Source organism: Spea bombifrons, chromosome 2 (assembly GCF_027358695.1).
Source record: "Spea bombifrons isolate aSpeBom1 chromosome 2, aSpeBom1.2.pri, whole genome shotgun sequence".
Taxonomy (NCBI): domain Eukaryota; kingdom Metazoa; phylum Chordata; class Amphibia; order Anura; family Pelobatidae; genus Spea; species Spea bombifrons.
The window spans coordinates 81,155,208-81,176,044 of NC_071088.1; the positions used below are offsets into that span (position 1 = coordinate 81,155,208).

A 20,837-nucleotide genomic window follows, 5' to 3' on the forward strand; every position below is an offset into this window, starting at 1 on the left:
ACAGCATTCGGGTTGCTCCTCAAACATAGGAGCAGTGGGTTGCTCCTATACCAGGCAAGCATTTAATTAGTCAATTGCCACATATAATAATATTATTAATCTAATTAATATATATGTATTCTTGAGATCTGCACCATGGGATATGTTTTGTTTACATGTACTAACGCTGATTAAGCGTCAAACAAAGGATCAAGAAAGTTTAAGAACTCAAGAATCCAATATTTTAATATTGAGGTATTCCCATTAATATTTGCTTAATTCACTTACTTGTCGTGTGCAATACTAGACCTTGGTCACTACTGTACGCATATGATCATAAATGGACTGCAGACTAGCACCTAGGCCAAATTGCAAATTAAATTACCTCCTTGGATTAGGTTACAGCTGTGATGTCAAAATTCAATGGGCCACTCTTCCGCAATTTACGCTGGTACACAATGCCTTCACTTTAAATACCGTATTTGCTCGATTATAAGACAAGGTTTTTTTCAGAGCAAATGCTCTGAAAAATACCCCTCGTCTTCTAATCGGGGTCGTCTTCTAATCAGACCTCAAATAGAGGTCTGATTAGGAGACTAAGATCCAGATCCCCCGCACCGCTGCAGGGGACCTGGATCCTCCTGTCTCACGCCCCCCATCATACACACACTTACCGGTGCTTCCTGCTGTGTTGCCGGGGCAGCGGGTTGACGTCTACGCGATCCGCGTAGACAACGTCCGCTGCAGCCGGAAGGAGGTGTGGCTAGCAGCGGGGGTTGTCTGCGTCCGTCGCGTAAACCTTCCCCGACTGTCAGAGATCAGAGCTCCCCGCACCGGTGCGGGGAACTCTGATCTCTGACAGCCGGGGAAAGTATACGCGACGGATGCAAACAAACCCCCCGCTGCCAACTCCACCTCATTCCGGCTGCAGCGGAAGCCGACGTCAACCCGCTGCCCCGGCTGGAAGCACCGGTAAGAGAGGGGTGAGAGAGAGAGAGAGTGTGTGTGTGTGTGTGTTAGTTAAATGGGGGTATAGGGTGTGTGTGTGTGTTAAATGGGGGCATAGGGCATTTCTGGAGTGGCGTTAAGGGGGCATTTAATAGAGCACTCTGCCTCCTGAAATGCCTTATACCTCCCTATATGCCACTCTGCCCCATAATATGCATTTTAACCCCCTAAATGCCAGAATGGGATATAGGGGTATAAGGCATTTCTGGAGGCAGAGTGGCACATAGGGGGTTGAAAGGCATACCATGGGGCACAGTGGCATATAGAGGGTTAAAAGGCATATCATGGGCCACAGTGCCATATTGGAGTGGCAAGCCTGGGGGCAGATGTGCGTAACTGGGGGACAGGTTGGAAAATACAAGAAATAAAAACAAAAAAAATATTTTTCTCAATCATAGCTTTTATTAAAAAAAATAGTTTACATGAATTAACATTTACTGGTAAAACTTTTTTCCTTTGGGGTCGTCTTATATTCAGGCTTTTTCTTTTTTTCCTAAGTTAATATTCAGATTTTGGGGGGTCGTCTTATAATCGAGCAAATACGGTACATAAAACAATTATTAAAAAAGAAAAAACATATAATGCAGTATTTTTCCAGGTTCCAGGGTACAAACTGAAACTCACTTTTCCACATATTTTGTGGGCAATACAAAAATGTATAACTAGTAGGTAGAAACTTAAGAACAGGACAGATTACTTACTAGGCCACTTCTGCTTGGTCTGCCACCTACGGATGATGCCACCGAGCTTACAGAACTGATGGAAGAGCTGCTAGGGCTATGTGTCAGTGCCGACACACATTGCCATCCTCTTGCTTTTCTTGGCCTTGGCAGGACTTGTTGATGGGAACCCAATACGGATCACCTTGTGAATAGGAGCAAAAAGGCCAAATTTTGGTGGACATTGAAAGTACCTGGAAAATGTAAAAGTAAAGTCATCATTGCTATACATTCACTTGCAGAGTGAGAATAGGTTTACCAAGCAAGAGCTGGGAAAACATTATAGCTACCATTGCATTCACCATTACAGTTACTTCATTTTAAAGGGGAAGTTTTGGATGGCTTTGCCTCTCAACCACCACCACTTTGGCAATTCTATGATATGGTGTAGTTTGGGCTAGAAAAAACAACATACCAATGGCTAATATGCAGCTGCCTTGAAAACAGCCACAATAGCTACCGAAGTTCCATACAATGCTAGCTAATAGTAGTCAATACTCTTTGGCTTTATTAAGATGCTTTTTACATTTGAGCATACTGCCAAGCAGAGCCGCTCCACACGTAGAAGGCTCATAAGGTCTGTGGATATAGAATCCTAGATTCTGGAAGGATGGTTCCCTCAGGAGATGACTGATAACTTGTAAGGAACTCTACAAATTAGGCATGCGGCATCTCAAGCTGAGCTGAGACTGTAACAACCTGACAGTATTGCATTTTCAATTAACTCTGCAATACTCTCACCATATTATCCACTATAAAATATTGTCTAGACCAGTGATAATGAACCTATGACACACGTGTCAGTGCTGACACGCGTAGCCATTTGGGGTGACACGCGCAGGATTTCATGCGATTCATCCTCGGCTCCTGCACGGCCGCCGAGGATGAAAGAATCTGTGCTGGAGGAATGGGGGGGGGGCGCCACGTGCAGTAGCGTACCTAGCGGGGGGCGGTCCGCACCGGGTGCCGCTTATCAGGGGGGTGCCAACTTGCCGGCACCCGGCACCCCTCCAGAGACGGACAGTAATGAGGAGCAGGCTCGCAAGGGAGCGGTATCGGAGGTCTTTAACAGACCTCCGGCTCCCTTGAGTGATTTTAAGCCGGTTCAAGGATCTCCCTTGAACCCGGCTTAAAATCACTCAAGGGAGCCGGAGGTCTGTTAAAGACCTCCGATACCGCTCCCTTGCGATCCGCGCGGCAACAGCTGTTGTGCGCCGGGGTTTGTTGTCAGATCCCGGCGCACAACACTGAAGCCGCGCCCACCGCTGTCCGTGCCCTCTGAACCCCGTGCCCTCGGAAGAAGACAGAAGAACTGAAGAAGAAGAGGAGCGAAGAGCAGGAAAAGGAGCTGTAAGGAGAAAAGAGGAAAGGTAGGAAAGCATACAGTGAGAGTGGATTGGTGTATGTGTGTGGATTGGTGTATGTGTGTGGATTGGTGTATGTGTGTGGATTGGTATGTGTGTGGATTGGTATGTGTGTGGATTGGGGTATCTGTGTGGATTGGTATGTGTGTGGATTGGGGTATCTGTGTGGATTGGTGTGTGTGTGGATTGGTGTATGTGTGTGGATTGGTGTATGTGTGTGGATTGGTATGTGGGGATTGGTATGTGTGTGGATTAGTATATGTGTGTGGATTGGTATATATGTGTGGATTGGTATGCGTGTGGATTGGTATATACGTGTGGATTGGTATATACGTGTGGATTGGTAAGTGTGTGAGAGTGATGGGTGTTATGCTGTACCATTTCCAATGTATTTTTCATTATATAATTATGCTCTAAAGTACATCATAACTCCCATCACTCTATACTGTTCCATACAGTGGCAGAGCTGGGAGATAGTTTAACCCCTTCGTGACAATTGCCGGTCCGGGCACGTCACTGAAAATCGTGACGATTATGACAATTGACGTGCCAGGACCGGCACGTCTTTAAACGGGTGAAAAAATCGATCCGTGATCGATTTTTTCACTCAAACGGTGTTGCTCTAATGCCTCGACATCGAGGCATTGAGCAACACCAAAAAAAACATTCCCGCCCCCCCCCGATCGCTCCTAGGAGCAAAAAAAAAACATGTTTGAAAGACTGCACGTCTTTCAAACATGGCGGCACCCGCCGCCGAAAAACGGGTTTAGGAAGCGATCGCGAGTCGCTTCCTTTGCTTAGCTGGTGTTGCTAAGATGCCTCAGTATCGAGGCATCTTTGCAACACCTGTTTAGCAAAGGAAGCGACTCGCGATCGCTTCCTAAATGCTCAACTTACCTTCCCGGTGCCGGTGTCTTCGAAACACACGCGGTGTTTCAAGATGGCGGCGCCCATCAAGCCGGGGGGGCGGAGCCTGATGACATCATCGGGGGGGTGTTGCTGGATGTCATGGACATAAGAGTGATCATGATTTGATAAATCAAAGGCAATGTTTTCTAAACATTGCCTTTGATCAGTATTGGATCTGCCCCCCTCCTTCACTTGCTTCTAGTGAGGGAGAGAGACAGATCGGTGTGTTCTGGTATTTCAGGTATTCCCTAATAAAAATATATATATATTGATCCAAAGGCTCTTATAAGAGCCACCCATATAATATTAACCCCTTCATTGCCATTGATCACTGCATAAACAGTGATCTTGCATAGTGGCAATTGTTTTTGGGGTTTTTTTTTTTTTACATTTTTTTTAACTTTTTTTTTAGGTTTTTTTACTTTTTTTTAGTTTTTTTTTTTTTTTTATTATAGCCATTAACCCTTTCCTTCCCCACTATTTTTGCTGCAATTCTTACCATGCAGCGGTATACGGCTGAGGAGGCGTATGCCTTTTTGGCCACAGATTCTGAGGCCACTGATACAGCGTCAGATTTTGACGTTGGTCAGTTCACAGATACATCTAGTGATGTATCTGTGGCTGTTAGGACGCCTGCCACACGTAGTCGTGGCAGTGCACCAGAGGCATGGGTAGCGCCTAATAGGTACAAGCCAGCTATCCCTCCTTTTTCTGGAATTCCTGGCATCAATATTGATGTTACAGGATTCACTCCACTGCAATTTGTGCAGGTTTTTTTGGGAGACGATGTCTTGGGAGACATTGTCACACAAACAAACATTTATGCCCAGCAGCACCGTGCTGCTAGCCCTAATTCTTTTTGGGCAAAACAGCCATGGACTCCCATTGACGTGCCAGAATTTCTTAAATTCTGGGCACTCACAATGTTAATGGGCATTATAAAAAAGCCCTCCATCCGCTCCTACTGGAGCACCAGCCCCATCTTTAGTACCCCCATTTTTGCCCAAACTATAACTAGGCAAAGGTATGAAATGATTCTTCGTTTCATGCATTTTAGCGACAACAGCCTGTGCCCCCCTAAGGAGGACCCCCAGTTTGATAGGCTGTACAAAATCCGCCCCCTGATTACCCATCTCGCTGCCAGGTTTCCAGAGGTTTATACACCTGGAAAGAATATCTGCGTGGATGAATCCCTAATGAAATATAAAGGAAGGTTGGGATTCAAGCAGTATATTCCTTCCAAGCGCTCCAGGTATGGAGTGAAGGTGTATAAGCTCTGCGAGAGCGAGACAGGATATACTCATGCCTTCCGGGTATACGAGGGTAAGGATAGCTACCTTGACCCTCCAGGTTGCCCAGATCATCTGGGCACCAGTGCCAAGATTGTTTGGGACCTAATATTCCCCCTTATGAACAAAGGCTACCACTTGTATGTAGATAACTTCTATACAAGCGTCCCTTTGTTCAAGCTGCTGTATTGTTTCGATACGGTAGCTTGCGGTTCTATAAAAAAGAACCGCTTGGGTTTCCCACAACGCCTGGTACGAACCCGGCTAGGAAAGGGGGAGACCTCAGCTCTACGCCAAGAGGAGCTTTTGGCATTGAAGTTCAAGGACAGAAAAGAGGTGTGCATGCTGAGCACCATCCACGATGAAAGAACCGTGGAGGTTTCTGTCCGTGGCAGAGCTGGGGTCACTAGAAAGCCAGTGTGCATCAGGGCCTATAACAAGCACATGGGTGGAGTTGATCTGTCAGATCAACTCCTACAGCCCTACCTCATTATGAGGAAGACAAAGGCCTGGTACAAGAAGGTTGCAATTTATCTAATGCAAATTGCAACCTATAACGCTTTTTTGCTGCACAAAAAAGCAGACACTGGGCTGAAGCTGTCTTTTTTGCAGTTTCAGCTCGAAGTAATTTCAGGTATCTTGTACCGTGATGCACCTGGTCCCCAAGTAGTGATGGGAACCAACAGAATTGGGGCTACCCATTTTATTTTTAAAATCCCCCCTACAGCAAAGAAGCAGAATCCCCAAAAGAGATGCAGGGTATGCTACAGCAGGGGGCAAAGAAAGGACACCACATTTTACTGTCCAGATTGCCCTGGAAAACCTGCACTCTGTGTCGGTGACTGCTTCAAGCTGTATCACACAGTTTCCCATTTTTAATTTTTTTTTTTGTTCCTGCTCCATTTTTGTATTTTTTTTTTATTTTTTGTTACATTTACTGTTTTTTAGCTTTTATTTGCTCCACCATTTTTAAGCGTTTTTATTTGCACTGTCAAGTGAACCCTGTGTCCATTCCGTGGCATGAGGGACCACTTAAGGTGCTAGATCAAATCCCTTCTTGGAGATAGGCCAGGCTTTCTTGTAACCTGTCCCTACTGATAGTTGGGTACAAGCATTTTTCTTTACCCAGATGTAAAATTCCTACTGAACTTGAATTGCTCATGTTCCAAATGTGGCCCTTTTGCCCCCAAACAATCTGACAAACCCATGCATGTGGGGTATCAATGTACTCAGGAGATGTTGCTGGATACATATCGGGGTGTTGTGTGACAGCAACATATACCAGGAGCTGTAATTTCACACCTGAAGTACAAAGTATGTGGAAAAAAAACACCAAAAACAATTACTATCCCAAACTTTGACAAGGGTTGGTGGTAGGATTAGTGCATGGAAAGGGTTAAACTATCAGCATCTAAAATACCCTGGGGTGTCTAGTTTTCAAAAATATATGGTTTGGTGGGGTAAATTTAATTTGCTGGCTTCAAAGATGCCCCAAATACCACATAGAGACAGAATTACCAGATTCAGAGAAAAATTGTTTTGAATTAGCAAAACGCTACTTGTACTTATTGCCCCATAACGTGTAGAAGAAAGCAAAAAAACATAAAAACATTGGGTATTTCTAAACTCGGGACAAATAGTAGAATCTATTTAGCAGGTTTTTTCAGTAGTTTTTTATGATGAATAAAAGATTTTTCAAATAAAAGTGAGAAAATGTGGTTTTTTTTCAATTTTTCGTCATATTTTATTATTTTTATTATAGGAAATTACATCATATGAAAAAAATTTTGGTGTCTGAAGAAAGCCCTTCTTGTCCTGAAAAAAACAATATATAACTTGTGTGGGTTTAGTAAATGGGTTAAGAGAAAATTACAGCTAAACACAAACACCGCAGAAACGATAAAACAGCCATTGTCACAAAGGGTACAAAAAGTAAAATCAGCCTTTGTCACGAAGGGGTTAAACTATAAATTGCGCAAAATTATGTTTTTTTGTCGAAGTGACACACCACACGAGTTATGCTCGATTTTTTGCCGATTTTTGACACACCACGCCAAAAAGGTTGCCCATCACTGGTCTAGACAGTAAGCACGCTACAAAACTATTCCATCAAATTATACACAACTGCTGTCATGGAGGCATACTATAACCAAAACTAACCAAGTCCCAGAGTCCTATATGAAATAGCAATGTCTATTTGAAGGCTATAACTCCCATCATCTTTAAAGTTAAATATATAGTAAGCATAAGTGTACTCCATGTTTACACTTCATTCCCTTTGGATATTTGCCAACAACTGATGACATCTTCAGTCAAGTAAAAAAGATCAAACATCATAAATGCTTTAATTCTTATATAATAGTGAGTTGTGTGTTCTCTGGTATCCTCCTTTGAGCTTTTAGTTGAATTTTCATTATATATTAACAAAACTAGTGATGACTCAGAATAGAGGATGACTACTCATAATAGAGCATGTGATCTGCCAGTGGGAAGTATTTTAAATACATTTAGTACCTTAGTCCCTTATATATACGGTATGTTTATGGAAAATAAAGTTCCAGTGAGTACAGGCTGTATATCAAAGACTGCCAAAAGACATAAACAAGCTGTTTTAGGATACCCACCCATTACAACATATGCAGTGTTTCTCCACGAAGGAATCTTTTCCACTTAAAGCAAATAGTATTATTCTGTCACCATGTAATGTCCATCTGCATGGAAAATGTCACGCCACTGAATACAAAATTACCCATGAACTTCTTTGTGTTGGGCTTCTCTGATGTTAAAACACGCATCTCGACCATCAGCTTAATATTTTTTTCTCAAAGTACCGTATTTGCTCGATTATAAGACGACCCTGATTATAAGACGACCCCCCAAAATCTGAATATTAACTTAGGAAAAAAAGAAAAAGCCTGAATATAAGACGACCCTAAAGGAAAAAAGTTTTACCAGGAAATGTTAATTCATGTAAACTATTTTTTTTAATAAAAGCTATGATTGAGAAAAATATTTTTTTTTTGTTTTTATTTCTTGTATTTTCCAACCTGTCCCCCAGTTACGCACATCTGCCCCCAGGCTTGCCACACCAATATGGCACTGTGGCCCATGATATGCCTTTTAACCCTCTATATGCCACTGTGCCCCATGGTATGCCTTTTGACCCCCTATGTGCCACCCTGCCTCCAGAAATGCCTTATACCCCTATATCCCATTCTGGCATTTAGGGGGTTAAAATGCATATTATGGGGCAGAGTGGCATATAGGGAGGTATAAGGCATTCCAGGAGGCAGAGTGGCATTAAGGGAGTTAAAAGGCATTATATAGAGCACTCTGCCTCCAGAAATGCCTTATACCCCTATATGCCACTCTGGCATTTAGGGGATTAAAAGGCATATTATGGGGCAGAGTGGCATATAGGGAGGTATAAGGCATTTCAGGAGGCAGAGTGCACTATTAAATGCCCCCTTAACGCCACTCTGCCTCCTGAAATGCCTTATACCTCCCTATATGCCACTCTGCCCCATAATATGCCTTTTAACCCCCTAAGTGCCAGAGTGGCATATAGGGGTGTAAAGCATTCCAGAAATGCCCTACACACACACACACACACACACACACACACACACACACACACACACACACACACACACACACACACACACACACACACACACACACACACCGGTGCTTCCAATTTCCTGCTGTATTGCCGGGCCAGCGGGTTGACGTCTCATTCCGCGGCAGCCGGAAGGAGGTGGAGTTGGCAGCGGGGGTTTGTATGCGTCCGTCGCAAATACCTTCCCCGGCTGTCAGAGATCAGGAACTCTTGAACTCTGATCTCTGACAGTCGGGGAAGGTATTTGCGACGGACGCATACAAACCCCCGCTGCCAACTTCACCTCCGGAAGCACCGGTAAGTGTGTGTGTGTGGGGGGGCGACGACAGGAGGATCCAGGTCCCCTGCAGCGGTGCGGGGGATCTGGATCTTTGCTCTGAAAAAAACCTCGTCTTATAATCGAGCAAATACGGTACATCTCGTCTGTATTGGCTGTTTCCCAAATGCAATGAGAAGCCTGTCCAAAAGGTTTTGGAGTGTGTCTGTGGGAATTTGTGTCCATTTAATCAAAAGAGCATTTAGCATTGATGTTGGACAAGAAGTCCTGGCTCACAATCGGTGTTCAAATTCACCCCAAAGATGTTCAATGGGGTTAATTGACTAAGTTTGTGAATCCATGAAAGGGACACAGTGATGCTGGAACAAGAAAAGGCCATCCCCAAACTGGCGCCACAAAGTTGAAAGCATACAATTGTCTTAAATGTCTTTGTATGGTATAGCATGAACATTACCCTTAACTGGGTCTAGGAAATTCATTTTGCGCTACTCTATTCTGCTACACTACAGGTCATTATCAGACTAAGTGCAATCATGTCTGGCAGCGCAACCTCCTACAATAACCTCTTCTTCTTCTTCATCAGGGCAATTTCTCTTTTACGTGTAACCAAAAAACACTTCTAACTACAATTTCAGCCTGAAAAGGCAGCTTTATCAATATAGTTCCATAATAACTCAGAATGGGGAAGAAAGGGGATTTAACTGACTTTGAACGTGGCATGGTTGTTGGTGCCAGACGGGCTGGTCTGGGTATTTCAGAAACTCCTGATCTACTGGGATTTACAAGCACAACCATCTCTAGTGTTCACAGAGAATGGTCCAGAAAAGAGAAAATATCCAGTGAGCAGCAGTTGTGTGGACGAGAATGCCTTGTTGATGTCAGAGGTCAGAGGAGAATGGGCAGACAGGTTCGAGATGACAGAAAGGCAACAGTAACTCAAATAACCACTCGTTACAACCAAGGTATGCAGAATACCATCTCTGAATGCACAACACGTCGAACCTTGAAGCAGATGAGCCACAGCAGCAGAAGACCACACCAGGTGTCATTCCTGTCGGCTAAGAACAGGAAACTGAGGCTACAATTCACACAGGCTCACCAAAATTGGACAATGGAAGAGTGGAAGAACGTTGCCTGGTCTGATGAGTCTCGATTCCAGCTGCGACATTCAGATGGCAGGGTCAAATTTTTGATGTAAAAAACATGAAAGCTTTGGCCCAACCCACTCAATTAAAGTCTCTTTTGATATACAGCCTGGTATTTACTTCGGTTGTTGCACTTAACCGCTTAAGGGAGAAGACAGCCTGACCTATTTTTTTTTTAATTCAAAGGATGTTTATTTACTTTTCCTCTGTATTGTTCCCTGGTATATTCATTCCTTATTACTTAGATATGTTCCTGGCTTGGATTTGTACTTCTTCTTAATTAAGCCAACGCATTTATGCAAGTAGATTTTTAAAATCTAGACCCATTTTGCAGTGTATGCTTGCTTAACAATTATAAATGCATTAATAGAAATTATATTATGTTTAGTTTTTGACCAGACAACATACCTGTGCAAACAAGTGTACGTGTGATATGTGAAAAACCTGGTGAGAATGATTTACTATGTTCCCGGCATACCTGGTTCCTGCCACTGCACCGTCGTTCTTGCCCAAAGGCTCATCTAACTCAACTCCACACCATTCACCCTTTGCAAAATCCGTCTCTCCCACGTAGCGAACCACTCCGGTCTTTGTACCACCAACCTGCAAGCCATGATTAAGGGAAATTAACAGCTTTAATGCCATTGAATATTAAATAAAATTGGCATTATAATAATGAGAGAGTTGGATAAATCAGACACAAAACACATATAGAAAGTAGCTAATTCAAGTCAAACGTGTTCTTAAAATTGAAACTAAGATGTTCATTAAAATATCTTGTACGCAGCCATTTAGTTTAATATTAATAACACACAGTAAACTTTAGCAAAAGCAGTGTGTAGTAGTATGTAGAGAATCATGTTGGTTTTATTTGTCATTTTATTGTACACGACAAAAGGAAATATACTGAAACTTTTTAGAATACAACAAAGTCAATTCTTGTGTATAAAACACACATTACAGTCAGTCACAAAAAACCCTTAAAAAAGGTATCAAATTGTGAATTTAAACTTCCAACCAGGTGCCTTTCTGTGTCAAATGTGATTTACTAAACAATGATGTATGATGCAAAGCGCTAAACAATTTGTTTTTTCATTTACACATACAGTGCATGTTCCAAACACTTTCAAATAATTATTTCCAAATAATCACGTGGATTATTGACTCAGACCTTGTAATGAGTTACATATTCATGCTTACCCCTTACCAACTTTCATCAGTCTTGTGGACCTGTACATCCACCTTGCCAGTTACATTGTCAATGTATAGCTTAACTATATATCTTTTCCACTAAAGCCAAAGAGGGACACTTTCGATTTAGCGGGTATGGTCTGAAGCATGGCTGTTGGCTTGGGTCCAAAAGAGGGACATTTGGGATATGTATATATGAAGGAAACACTGAAGGAGCTTAAACAATACATTTCCGTTCCTTTTGCTAATTATAGTAAGAAGGTTGGAGAAAAATTGTAATTACCTACTCAGAATTTTAGATAAACTTTAAGATTTTGGTTGACTCTTAGGTAGAACTACAAATACTTTAGCAGGCTGGAGACAAAGGCATTATAATTGCTGTCTGTACTATTATCACACCAACACAAAAGCACAGTAACGTCTTGCAGAGATTATGCGCACAGATTGACAGTCTCAGCTTTGTACAGTTTCAAAGTTAAGAAGTGACAGAATCTGCTAACAGTTTAATTCTCAATACCTTTTTGATGTGGCTAATGAGACCATAGTGTTAGGATGATTTGCTCTCAGCTAAGAGTAAGAGGATACCGCATTAAAATTAAATAAATGTGGATGCCTTGCCGCACATTGTTCAGCTGGATCGTTTAAAAAAGGACTGTCCTTACAGCTAAGAGGAAACAAAGACAATGTGCTTGCAACACATGCTGAAACTGCTAATTCATTGTATTTCTATCATTAAAATGAGTGCATAAAGGTAATAATGTTTAATCCGTTCAGTGTAAGTCTAGATCATTTCCCATTTTCTCATGATATTATTGACATGGCTTCAGAGTATGGCTTCTGGTGCCAGTGTGTCCCCAAGTCTTATTTTATATATTGACATAAATGCCACGTTCAGGGCCAGACTGGGGATGACCTAGCGGCCTTGGCACTTTAGGGCACACGTTTTTCTACTAAGACCGAGAGCAGCCCCACGTATCCATCCATTGACCACACACCACAGGACCAGGTATGCTGCTGGGGCAGTACCATAGTTAAGAATCCAGTCCTACCAGCCACAGGCCCAGGTACAGCAACATTTCCACATTCACTTATTATTTCCCACTCCTAATGTATTATCACACAAATAGAGCTATAATTTGTTAAAGAATACAGCAGACTGAAAAGACCCCCTCCCTCCAAAGGACTAGTTATAAGCTGTTCAATGTTTGAAAAAAATACCCCCTTACATTCAAAATGACCAAAGAAAGACACTTGCTTTAGGGGTATGGATAGAGGGAAAAGGAGCAAATCTTTACTAATGCTATTTATGTGACTGTGACCTACTGACTAATATAAACACTGGATTTGATTTATAATTTAGTTTGTGAACACATTTCTTTACACGTTGTAACTTTAAGGGTTGTAGAACAATGTGATACACTCATATCCATCAAATATTCTGAGCTCCTAGGAAAGAGAGACATCAAGGATAGGATGAGAGACAAAGGGATTTGTGAGCCAAATAGTAACTGTGAACCTAAAAAAGAACACTAAGAATTTGGCCTATATTAGCTATAGGCTAATAACGGCAAACCAGCACATATTACGCTTTAAATGTGCTTTATGAATGATTACTGGTACTATTATTACCAGAAAAGTCAAATCTGGTCATCCAAAGAGCAGATAGAAAGGTATCATGATATTTTGTATGCGTTTTATTCAAGTAAAACAATCCCAATCTGAGGCATATCATTTATTGTTTGCATTTTGTACCACATAGGCACAATTTGAGATAACCATTATATTTTTTAATGTAAAATAAATATAATGGTAGTTAAAGTGAGGGGCAATGGTGCTACAGTAGATACACCAATATCTCGGTTCAAAAGATAAGTGAAACAAAAGACTCTTAAGGCTTACCCAGGCCCATTTAAAGAGACCTGACCGAACACCCTATATCCATAGAGGTTTTAAGAAATATCTTGTATATATGTTACCTAGATGCTAACTTATGAATACCCATGACCGGTCTTTGGCCTCTTGCCTTTGTGGGTGCCTGTGAGTACCTAAAATCTTCTGTCTTTAAAATATTGTTCTCACTTTGGATTATGTGCACATAAACTTTCAAACTCTGTAACAATCCCTAAATCATCATAAGGACCACCTTGCAAAGGTCAATGGACCAAAATTTAAGAATGACTACAGTACAACATTATTAGAATATCAGTAGCAGAATCGACTCTTCAAGCCTATGCTTTTGAATAAAATACAGGTTAAATGTACATTACTCCAGGAGTCTGAGGTCAATGTGTCATTGTTTAAATCATATGCAAAATATCTCATTTCAATAAAAGCCTCCCAGATACTTATTCATAATATTCCTCAATGAAATCATATTGACACTATGGAACATATATTCATTCCACTAAATGACATATTTCTGGAAATCTTGACTCACCAAAACACGATCTCCAATCCGTAAATCTTTGTCACCTTTTTTAACTGACCCACTGTCTGAAAGATTTGATCCCTATTCATTTCCTGTTTTTATAGTGTTGTTTAGCACACTTTCTCGGAGTGGAACGATGCGTGTAGTTAGAGGTGGGGTGGCAGTTCCAGAATGCAGGGACAAGTTTTGTGTAGTCAATGATTCCACAGAATGAGAATCACTTCCTGCACCATCTGCCACAGGCTGGCGAGTCAACTTGGATGGACGAGTAAAAATCCCCTGTAATGGTTGACATTCAAAATAGCGAACTCCACCAACCGATCCATCATTCTTTCCTACTGGGTCATCCAGAACAACTCCTGCCCACTGTCCTGGGGCAAATTGGGTTTCTCCCAAGTATTGTACCACTCCAGACTTTACTCCATTGACCCATACACGTTCACCAACCACAAAGTCTCCCAAGAACTCATCTCCAACCTCAGTGATCTTTGAACTTGATTTTTCTGCACCAACTGAAGAGGTAGATCCCTGTTTATGCAATGGAGAACCTGTGTGCAACAAGCAAGGCAATATTAACAAACAAACAAACATTTATAGGCATGCTTATCAATCCTGTAGCCTTTATGTGGAAGTTACAATTATCCTGTGATAATTGGGGTTTAAGTTAAACTATGGTGCCAGACAGGTTTTTTAGAAATCAGAAGGATACATTGATTAAGATTAAGGAAATAGTTTAATGTCTCATATATCTCCATTCACAGCTTTTTACTATCTAATGCATGTTTTACCTATAAATAAACAAATAAAAATAATTTGTCTTGTAAAAACACTGCAGCAAACTGCCCATAACTCCATCAGTTTTTACCACCACCTTTGGCTGTGCACTGGTAAGTAAGAGATGTGTTTGGTCAAATGCATCTTATGCAAGCCACAGAGGTAGAGTTCAGAAAAAGAGAGCAAATGTATAGGGGCAGCTCTAATGAATCACTCCATGTATTTGCAAGGGGTAAGAAAAACACATTAATTTAAAGTGGACACTCAGTTGTCATATGTATTAAATTGCATATGATATTTGCCATGTCCTTGTAAAGGGACACTCCAGCCATCATATGCACTTTAGACTTTTGTGGTGTTCTTCTTGCCCTCTAGCTCCACTATATAACCAAATGTATGTGGACTGTTGGATACACAAGTGACCCTACAGGGCCCATATGTCATTGCCAGTGTTTGATTACTCCTTTATGACTTTAGGAGTTAGTGTTGTGTCCTGTAAAACATGAACACACTACCACAAGGATTTAATAGGACATCCTGAGCTTTTGCATTCTATGACAGCCTAGCTCCTTCCCAGAATAAGTGTTTAGGTGGTGTGAATGCTGGCGCCTGCATTAGACACTCTGCACACTCTGCACAGACCCTGCTGGGGTCTCTGGTAACCCACTGACAGCTGATCACACATACTGTTATCAGGAATGCAGAACCGAGTTTCTGCATCACTGTGTTCTAGAGTGAGATTTTAGTGAGTTGGGGACAAACGGAGTCTCTCAGCCTTTTAGATAAAATCAAGCGAATACCTGTGAGAATGGGAACATGTGGTCCTCTCGCCTTATGGCTGAGGGGGCGATGATTTGATATATAGAATGCACGTGTGATGGAAAACCGGGTTGCCAGGTTGCGCTTTTTCTTCCAGGGTCCCAGTAGAACTTTGTTGCTACTCACTGCTGTAGCAAAGTGATATAGTTTTTTTAGGGAGTAGTTTATCCTACATAAATCCAGTTGATGCTTGGCATTATGCTATGGGGAAGGGTGACCAGTGAAACCAGTGAGTGCCCACTCAGTCCATGTTATTCTAAAGGGGTCAGTATAGGCTTGATTGTGTTTATTAAAAAAAACAATACATAGAGCTAAAACACTTTATTGTAGCTCAAGGGCAAACATCAACAGCCATACCAAGTATATGTGTCAGGCCTCATCCAGGCTGCAGTGCTGTATGTCTTTAGTTTCCCTAGTCCTTGCTACAGTTCTCTCTTTGCCGTAATCCATTCCTGGATTTTCCTATGCTCTGTCCTGTACTTCTGATTCCTTGATTCCAGTCTTGCTCTTTGCTTTAGCTCTGTTCCCTTTATAAGGTGTACCCCACCCACGTGTTCTGTTTGTCTCAGTCATCAGTCTAAAGGTTTAGATTCAATGTTTGGTTTCAGTTTATTAGTGATTCAGTAAGCAGGGTTTAGCGTTAGGACCCACCCTCATTGGAGTACGTTGGCGTAGTGGTGGGCTAAGCATACTATGGCCATAAGATGTGACAGATTTTCCAATAGTTGTCATACAGTCCTAGGCTAGTTCCTGTATTTATGTGTGTCAGTCTGTTATGTAACGTGTATCCCCTGTAGAGGGGTGTCCTGTCCTGTATCCCCAGTAGAGGGGTGTCCTGTTCATGTCAGATCTTGAGTATTCCTTGTCTTGTTCCCTGTGGTACCCTGTATTATGTATATCTTGTCTGGTTATGTTTCTTGCTTGGTCTCGCTGTCCCTTGCTTCTTTCTCTGTTCCCCTTGCTTGCTATGTTTCTCCTGTACTCTGCTTAGCTTTCCATACTCCCAGCCTGCAGGTGACTGCAGGATATCTCCAAATTCTGGTTAACATCAGATGCTATATCAGGACGCTGGTATGTGGCTGTAAAACCCTAGATGCCCACTCGGGCATCAGGCCCTGTCCTACTCCGCTACTGCGCAATAACTCCTGCACTCCATCTTTGGGCACTCTGGGTCATTACACTCGTCTGTATGGACCCAGTTTGTGACAATATGCAGACATAACATGTGTAGTGTCAGTAATACTAAAAACTGTACACCATGAAAGTACTCTACTATGTTGCAGCACGGCACCAACAATCATTTATACATTCATGTGAAATAATATTAGAAAGAAGCAATAGCTGTCATGACAAAACATGTAAACAGTCACAGGGGCACAAAAATGTTGGTATTATGGTAGGAATGGTACCTGTGGAAAAGGAAGTAGGGATAGGAAAAGAAATATCACAAATATCCAAAGGATTGAGGGGATCAGATGAAATGTGGTGTGGGGGTTAGTCCTCCTCTCCATAGGCGTCGCTACAGGGGGGGAGGCAGTGGGGCAATTGCCCCCCCTAGATTATTCATTTCCCCCCTTTTGCCCCCCCACCAAATTTGAGTAGAGAAGAATAATGACACAATATGCAAGAGAAGAAAGTTGTTGCCCCAGCTATATTCACATAGTGAAAAAAAAAAGAAATGGCATTAGCTATGATAACGTTGATGGATTTTACAGCATGCTGGTCTTTCACTGATTTCCAGTCAAGCAGTGACAGGCATGGCTTTACCATATTATACAATGTATCTGGGGAGGAAAACTTTCGGTAATTGTCTAACAATATCTTTTTCATCCAGGAAACAAATAATGCACTGGGTGCAAATTAGTGAAAAGGTGTACCTAGTCAATGTGTGTGTGACATATTGTAATCCTACAAGAAAAGCACAAAATATTGCAAATACCTAGAGGTTAAAGAGCCATTTCAGACTTCTTTTTGGATCTTGATACATTTTCCCTTATTGTGACAGAACCCCTACATTGGAAAACCCAAAAAGAGAAAATATAGCAGTTCTTCACTGTAAAACATACTGTGACAGAATGACCTGTCATACAGGGGCCCAAGGTACTCAGAGATGGCTCCAGCCTGGCTGCCAAACAGGCAGGAACTCCATTGTGTAAACTAATCCTATTAACAGGATTGCTGCCAGGACGAGATTCAGTAGCTAAAGGGGATTAAAGGTTGGGTTGTCTACATGTACCTGTTTATCATTGTTAATTTATGTTAATTAAGTTCTGTGGCTATATGAGTCCATGTTTTACAACAATAAACTGTTCATTCCTGCTGTATTCAATTTAAGGTAGTTGTGTCTAGGGCTGCAACTAACGATTATATTAATAATCGATTAGTTGGGCGATTTATTTTTTCGATTAATTGGATAAAAAAATGCAATTTTTTTAAAATTTTAAATAATGTAATAAAAAACGTACAATTTACACTTTCATCTCTTTATCGCAATGGCCTCTCTCTATTCACCTTCTTATTTTACTGACATAATAATAAAAGCTACAAGAACCCAAACACAGTGTTTCTCAAACTAAGTTTTAATACAAAGTTATTAGTAAATATTAATTCATATGTGTTACTCACCTGTCCCCGGTTCCCACGCTGCCGCAACAGCCGCCGAGCAGGATAGGGAGACCCTCCTCCACCGCACGGCCACCTCCACAGCAGCCGCCACGAAGGAGAGGGAGACCCCCCTCCACCACACGGCCACCTCCGCAGCAGCCGCCACGAAAGAGAGGGAGAACCCCCCCACCACACGGCCACCTCCGCAGCAGCCGCCACGAAGGAGAGGGAGAACCCCCCCACCGCACGGCCACCTCCGCAGCAGCCGCCACAAAGGAGAAGGAGACCCCCCTCCACCGTACGGCCACCTCCGCAGCAGCAGCTGCCAGGAAGGAGAGGGAGACCCCCCTCCACCGCACGGTCACTTCTGCTGCCATCCTCTGAAGTGCCGCGCAGGAGAGGCAGACCTCCTCGTACACGGCGTCCTGCTTCTGGTGAACTCCCTAACTGCAGGGCTTTATGAAGGGAGACAACGCCACACTCAAAATGGTCGCGATTCACGGACACCGGAAGTGATGTCATGATGGGATGATGGGAGATTAGGACTTCCTCCGCGGTTCCCCATTTAAACCTCTCAGACCAGCTACACCTTGCCTTCTGATGGTCGTCTATGCCTTGTGCTAGTGCCCAGATAGCGTTTACCTTCCTGATTCCTGTGTTCGGCAACACGGACTGTTTGCTAAATTAGAGAAGTGCGTCTTCGAGACTCGTAAAGTGATGTTTTTGGGATACATTATCACGCCTGAGGGGTTCGACATGATGGACCCATCAAAGGTACAAGCAATCAAGGACTGGCCGCAGCCTGTGAGCCTCAAGGCTCTTCAACGTTTTCTTGGATTTGCCAACTATTATCGGCTTTTTCTTCGAAATTACTCCAAGATTGTTGCACCCTTAACAGACTTGACAAAGAAAGGTGCCAAAGTCGCAGAGTGGTCGCCTGAGGCGGTGTCAGCGTTTGCCCTTCTCAAGGATAGATTCACGTCGGCCCCGGTGCTACGGCATCCCAACCCCCACCTACCGTTCGTCCTGGAGGTGGATGCTTCTGAATCTGGGGTTGGAGCTGTACTCTCTCAACGAGCATCGTACAGTGGACCGGTGCACCCATGTGGGTGTCAGCCTGGCTCTGGAGGAGTGGCGTCACCTGCTGGAGGGAGCTTCTGTACTTGATTTTGACCGATCATAAGAACCTCCAGTACATGGAATCTGCTAAATGCCTCAATCTGCGTCAGGCCAGATGGGCTTTGTTCCTATCCCGATTTCCATTCGTGCTGACAAACCGTCCGGGTTCAAAGAACACCAAGGCAGATGCATTATCTCGCATGCACACACAACCGGAGGAGGAGAGTAGGGAACCTGAACCTATTATTCCTTCTGCCAAAGTCATCGATGCCATTCGATTATGTGGCTACACTCCCCTCCTGGATCGCATTTCCCGTTCTCAAGGACAAGCTCTGGCTTCCTTACCTCCAGGGAGACTATTTGTGTCTCCTAGTTTGCGTACTCCTGTACTACGTACGCTCCATGGCACCAGAACCTCGGGACATTCTGGAGTGGCGCGCACTAAGGATCTGATTTCTCTGACTTTTTGGTGGCCCCACTGCACCAAATCATGCACCAAATGCGCTGCCAACAAGTCCTGCCGCACACGTCCTGCTGGGCTTCTGCGGCCGCTTCCCTGTCCCTCGGTTCCTTGGACTCATGTGGCCATGGACTTTATCGTCGAGCTGCCTCCTTCTAAGGGTCATACCGTGATCCTTGTGGTGGTTGACCGCTTTTCTAAGATGGCTCACTTTATTCCGCTCAAGAAGCTTCCTAACGGTTCTACCTTGGCAGATGTTTTTATTCGGGACATTGTTCGACTCCCGCAGTCTCTCCCAGGGACATTACCAGTTTCACCTGTTCCAGATCTGGAGGAGAGACTCGCTTCCATCCGTGCCACCTGGGCTTCTGTTCACTCCGCTCTGGAACGTGCTGCTCAGCTCCAGCAAAGTCAGGCCAATAGGAAGCGGCCTCCCAATCCCTCGTATCAGCCTGGCGATAGGGTTTGGTTGTCTACACGGTTCCTGAGACTCCGGGTTCCTTCTATGAAACTGGCTCCGCGATTTATTGGGCCCTTTCCGGTTCTGCGTCGGATTAATCCGGTGGCGTACGAACTCTCGCTACCCAGAACACTTCGTATTCCTCGGGTATTTCACACCTCCTTGCTGAAACCTCTGGTCTGCAATCAGTTTACCCGAGGCGAACACTCTACAGCTGAGACTTCCAGGAGGGGTTTGGAGGGACGTACCCCCCAGGTCATTCTCGATTCCCGGCGGCAACAAGGCAGTCTGCAATACCTTGTACAGTGGAGAGGTCTCGGTCCCGAGGAGCGTTCCTGGGTACCAGCGGCACGGCTTTCGGTACCACGATTGATACGTGCGTTCCACGCAAGACATCCTTCTCGTCCTAGTGGTCGCCCTGAGGGCGTCCTTTTGAGGGGGGGTACTGTTACTCACCTGTCCCCGGTTCCCACGCTGCCGCAACAGACGCCGCGCAGGAGAGGGAGACCCCCCTCCACTGCACGGCCACCTCCACAGCAGCCGCCACGAAGGAGAGGGAGACCCCCCTCCACCGCACGGCCACCTCCGCAGCAGCCGCCAGGAAGGAGAGGGAGACCCCCCTCCACCGCACGGTCACTTCCGCTGTCATCCTCTGAAGTGGTGTCCTGCTTCC

At 43.6% G+C, this 20,837-nt stretch overlaps 1 non-coding gene and 1 pseudogene across 1 annotated transcript; one reads left to right on the top strand and one right to left on the bottom strand.

The window, feature by feature from the left end:
- Positions 1-1,664: 1,664 nt before the first annotated feature.
- Positions 1,665-18,647, bottom strand: LOC128473723 (CAP-Gly domain-containing linker protein 2-like; annotated as a pseudogene).
- LOC128476065 (small nucleolar RNA SNORA35) lies at positions 6,252-6,381 on the top strand. Its single transcript, XR_008347091.1, has one exon. It is a non-coding gene; the product is annotated as a small nucleolar RNA SNORA35 (small nucleolar RNA).
- Positions 18,648-20,837: the final 2,190 nt, after the last annotated feature.